The following is a 6,000-nucleotide window of genomic DNA, read 5'->3' as shown; positions in this document are numbered from 1 at the left end:
GTCCATAAGTTTCGGTTTCGGGTCGGCCATTTTAGGTGTAGTCGACACCGTAGGTTTCGGTTTCGATCCGGCCTGCTCAGCAAGTATGTCCGTGGCCGGGCCTGATGGCGGGGCCGTGGCTTGCGGCACGGGGTCATGGGTAAGGCCAACTGGCGATCCCGTGACCCGATCGAGATCTTCTAAACCTTCGGGGCATAGCTCGTTCCCTGAGCTATCTTACGCGGCCCCATAAATCTCTTCGACGTCCCCTACCTCGTCGACGTATTCAAGGCCTTGACCCACGACTCCGTCGTCGTCCACCGGATCCGCCTCGACCTCCGTTTCGGGTGGGGATATTTGGAGATGATGACCCTGTTCATCTTCTTCTTGGTCGCCGAAGATGTTTTCTGGATCCGGGGCCGCTTGTCTGGCCTCCAGGCGCACCGCGCGCCGGAGCTTGAGAGTCTTCTTAGACCGGAATTGAGCGCAAGCCTTGCACTTGCCGTCGTCATGGTCCGGTGAAAGGCATTTGTTACAGACCGGGTGCAGGTCTATATGTGGGTACTTAGACCCACAGAGCGGACAGTACTTAAACGGACTCCTCTCCATGCTGGAAAGTTGTGGTCGTGTCGCGATGAGAAGGCCTCGACGTCCGAAGAGCGAAAAACTCCGCTGAATCCGACTCCAAGAGTTGGAAGAACTCGAGACCGTGCGCAAACAATACCGACGCTATAAAATACAAGGCCTTTTGGCCTTAAAAAGTTAGTTTTACTCGGTTCCGACAGAGAGAAGTCGAGACCGCATCCGAACCCAATGGCGGAAAAAAACAATCTGGGGATGGAGCCGATGCCCATGCGCACTGTAGTCCAGGGGAGGAGCCACCTATCTCAGGATACTTCGAAGACTCTTCCAGGACAACAATGTGCGATCATCCGGACCCAACACTAGGCGGCGATCTAATGCTAAGATATGAATTTAGCAGCCCACATGCCTCGAACATGCTTTTCTGATAAACCATCTGGATAAACATAAAATGCCCTCCTCAAGACACCCCTCCCCCACCCCCCATATTCAGTCCCACTCGCCCCCTTCTTTACCTCTCAAGGGCTTAAATACAGGTACATTTTATGGCACAGTCTAAAAAGAATTAGACATCAAACCAAACTCCTCCCAGGTCCCGCCTATCTCTGGTAGAAATGCTTAGTTTTATAAAACAAAAAGGGGTGTGAGGAGCGGGAGGGGGGGGGACGCAGCGTGATATCCAGGACGTGCAAGGACGTGGGCAAATTAGCGATGAAAGGCGCACAGGCAGGGGAGCGAGAGTAAAGTGCGCGCAGTCACGTTAATTACAAAAACAGATGGCCCTTGCGCGCCGCTGCACGCTCCTGCAAGGTGGATGTCGCAACAAGCACGAGTGCTTGAAAAGAGCAGACCGATTTCTAAAGGTCATCTCCTAGAGCAGCACATGCACGCTGTGCTAGGCTCGACCTAAAAAATAATCTAGCATCTGTGCCACAAGAGCACCACGGATGCGGAGCAAGGAGTGACTTCGGGTGGGGAAGCATATGAATCAACACTGGCACAATTCATGATCCCGTCTTATGACTGGACATTCAGTTCGATATCGCACTCATTCCCTGGCCACTGCTTGGGCAACAAGGAAAGGGGTTTACAATGTTCCTTAACTGTAAACTGAAAGCAGGTCAACAAGAAACAACTGAACATATGCAGTTCACAAGAGGGCTTACGTCACAGGTACCATTTGAAGACCAAAGCACTCGCACATCAGTCAGAGGAATGTCTCAAACTTTCACAATGTCGGATCCAAGCCTGGAACACACATGGACATTAACAAAAAGGTCTGCAGCATGCTTGGGAGCTCACAGGTTCTGTTCTGTTAGGTTAGGTCTCGCCGACAGACCGCTTTTGCTGTCAGCAGGAGGCCTATAGTTTCTAAAACATAATATACGTCCAGTGCACTTTGGATCAGATTTGGTATCTATCTCAGTTGTCTGGTCTTGATTTGATGGCTTTACTTTCTAATCTTGTTTATGGTCCCACCCAGGAGCATTTCTGACTAAGTATTGATTGAATGAGTTGTATCCTTCTACCTTTAAAGCAGAATTTTTTTTCTCCAACCCTCCATGCAGGTGTATGTATTTCCTTGCTCTCCCTGCTTTTTTCTGTGCCCCATGCACTTTCAAAAAGCACTGCAAAGAAAATAACCTGGCTTTTTAAAGCTGCAACATACTGGCCATGGAAATGCTTGTTTTTATTTAACTTTCTTCGCTTTGCTGTCAACATTGCATAAAGTCGCAAAAGAACAGATAGGACCAGAACAACATTTAATTAACTGTCAATATGATTTTTATTTTGCAAAGTACAAGACCATAACTAAAATGACAAAATTAAAGAAAACAAACAAATGGGGTGCTTCACTAATGTCCAGACTCTGGCAAAAAAACAGCAAACCTTCCACTGCATATGGAAACTGATCCAGCCTCTTCTTTAAAATGGCTGCCTGCTGGTTTTCTTTGGGATTTCTTTTTTACAGGCTGAAAACAATGTTAAACCCGCAAACTCTACAGACTGCGTTTTGAGAGCTTGGCCGAGGAGCTCCTCTCCCTTGCCCGGTAATTGCAGTGCTTTGGACAGATGGATGATGGTTCATAAAACGTTTTTCTAAAGGAACAACTCTACACAGGGTGCAAGAGATATGCACTTGTAAACTTCTTCCATGCAATTCAAGTTTGCAACTCAAATATAGTGTGTCCTATAGTGTGAATAAACATAACTACACAGTGATAGATATGGCAAATATCCATGTGTAATGCAGCACAGCTAACACAGATTTGAAAATACAACAGCAAGGCATGAGCGGCCAGGCCTAGAATCACATGTAAAAATAGGAGGTAGGAGGGATGATCTATCTATCTGGTGAATAAAAACATATTTCCTATGCCAAGGAGACAAATGCGTGTGATGCACAACATAATACATCAAGTCAAAGTGTGCTTCACTTTGAATTACAAACAGCAATGCAATGTACATACTTTCTCACATTTGCGCCTGTATACAGGTATAATAAGCTTTTCAGATGTTGGGGTTTATTCATGGACCATTTGCTTTGGTTCACTTTTCTGCAAAAAAGCAAAATAAAATGTTATTATACCTAAAGGAACAGGATGTGAATGGATTACTTCTGTCTATTATCTGGCTGATTTGAGAAGGTGATGGAGAAAAGCCATGGTGTCTGCTCTGGAGTAAGCAGCCTCAGAATTCACTGTATGCGACCTAAGGCAAGATACATGTTTGGCGTAGAGGTATATCAAACATCTAACAGAAACAGAAATGTACTGTTGGACTTTCTGTACAGTGAGTTGGCCATTTTGTATCAGTCTCTATACTTATGGACACCCAGAGGGATTTTTTTAGTTGTATATTAATCAGTGTGAAAGCATTTATATGAAAGCCTACTGAAACTCATGATAGATTTGTCAGGCTAGGCCATCCAGATTGACAATTATGTGCACCTGCTGTAAAACAGCAGCCTGACAGCACAGACCACCAAATCCCTCTGACAGCCTTCAACAGATTCTGGTACAGATTTTGCTGCCATACATTCTGCAAAGAACTATTTTTTTTACCGCTCAGTGAAATTTGATCTTCGAACCCATTTCAAGTAGAAACTGTACTAGGAGTGAAACACGCTTGCCTCCTCTTACATTTTCATTCTTCTGAAGTATTTAAGTCTCAATTGTGGTAACCATCTACACTTCTTCCCTTTTAGTCAACAAAGAGGCAAGCCATGGCATCTGAGATGCCATGGCTTGCCTCTTTGTTGACAATGAGTTGCGGACCAGATGTTGCACCATCTCTAAAGCTCTAATCTCGCGACAGAACTGGAGTCATTACATGGTGTGAGGCGGCGGAAATAAACATTCCAAGTTTCTTCTGGTCAACCTTGCCCCCACATGCCCCAACATTCTACGAACTCTCCAAAAGGACCTGATGTGCTCTTTAGCATCATTCAAACCATAAAGTACACCAACAAATCTCCATTAGATTAGGACCGCCCAACTCCCCTTCGTCCATCTTTTAAAAAGCACTCCTTAAAATTATACCACAACAAACAAAAACTCGCAAACAATTGGGTATGGGCAGATACACCACTGGCATGTAACGTAACAGCGTACAATAATATTAGGAGGTCTGTAGCACAAACTTATAAGGTCTACACAAATGTCCAGCATTTGAGTTTTCAAATACCAGCTAAGTCGGCTCAGGCATTTATCCTGCCGAGGTAGATAAGACAACAATTAGTCATGACTGTAATGAAGAGAAATGTGGGATTCGTTGGGGCAAATAGGAAAATAAAGTGCAAGAAAAGTACCAAATATCACCGGTTTCCAACTGAAAAATACATTCTTCACTCGTGCACAAAGATATAAACTTTTTTTGAGAATACAAGCACCACATTTCTCTAGGGTGCAATTCCAATAAGCAAGGTTTACAAGCACTTAAAAAGAAAGCTTTGGCATAGTAAAAGCAATCTGCCTGACATTACAGACAATATTTTATCCTGTCAACTAACTTGCATACCATCGAAAACCTGCACTAACGAGTAATGCTTTCATTCTGATACTCTGTGCCAAGGGTTGCCACTGAAATATGTTTCAGCAAGATTATCACTAAAAACATGACAGATTCTGAACTACTTAACTTTCTGGCGGCAAACAATGTTTTGAATGCAACTAAGTGAGTGAACAAGTTACATCTGATGTAAGGGGATCCTGCAGCACCACTGTGCCCCAACAAATCATCACAGTGAAAACAGAAACATTCAAGCTCATAGAAATATCTGTGCTAAAACACAAAAATACAATGAATAGATTGCCATAAAATACAAAATGTGAGATACGGTCTGAAAACTACTGCACCCTGGATCTCGCGGTTCAAAAAGGACTTAAACATTAATTACCCCCAGCTTAAAAAGCAGATAAAACATGGCCACACGAATCACAGTGGGGCCGGATACATGCTGCTTTCTGTCAAGACTGAAAAGCATTCACCAACTTCAAGTCCTTATCAGAAGATAGGGGAGAACTTCGCTCACCCCTAAGAATTAATCAGTCATGTAAGAGCAATGTTGCACAGAGAATCCCAATTTCAAAGAAGAACCCTTGCTTTCAAAAACATGATTTCAATATCTGGGCAGTCGTTCACGGTTTGCTGAAGCTGAACCAGCAAAAACTTTGTTGGAAGGAAAAAAGGACTTTATCAAGTTGGGGTGACAATAACTAACTCTTAAATCCTCATTTCGAGGTTGCTAGGGCTGTTTTCTACTATCCACAGACCCACACCAGTAGAGATGCTTCTACAATGGCTTCAGAGACTGTGACGTCACACTGAGCCACACTAACAAGCGATCTTGAAAACACTCTACCATTGCCTTGTTTACCAGTTCGGCTTGTTGATTTTCATGAAGGATGTAAGAGCGACCACCTCAGAAGGAAGTTACGAACGTACGTCTAGTGGACACCAGCGGCAACACAAAATCTATGTGTGGCCTGCAATTTTTGCCAGATCAATAAGCAAAGAGGCAGTACAACGACCAGGATGGGTGGATGTTGAGGTGCAGCTTTAGAGAGGGGAGAAATGGTGAAATAAAACTCAGTCAAATCAGGCATCAGTCTTCAATTTGGAATTGGCGCATTACTGATTAAGAGCCACCTTGGGAATCCTGATCTCAACGAGAACGTACTTTTAAGTATCAGTAAATACCACAGTCTTGACCTGTCTAAGTGTTGGAAGTAATATGTGTACTATTACCCAAACTAATGGTACTGAATTCATCAACCTTGGATGGAAGAAAGGTGGAGTTGCTCTTACCAGGATTTAAACAGGTGACCTCCAAATCACACCTGATGGGAGCAGAAAGCGCTTGCAAGCTCTGTTTGATGGAAGTAGCGGTATCCATCTGGTAACAAACTGTGCAATACTTCAGTTCCAAAATCAAGC

This window comes from Lissotriton helveticus, chromosome 4_2 (assembly GCF_964261635.1).
Source record: "Lissotriton helveticus chromosome 4_2, aLisHel1.1, whole genome shotgun sequence".
NCBI lineage: Eukaryota > Metazoa > Chordata > Amphibia > Caudata > Salamandridae > Lissotriton > Lissotriton helveticus.
Note: the sequence above shows the minus strand (reverse complement) of the source record.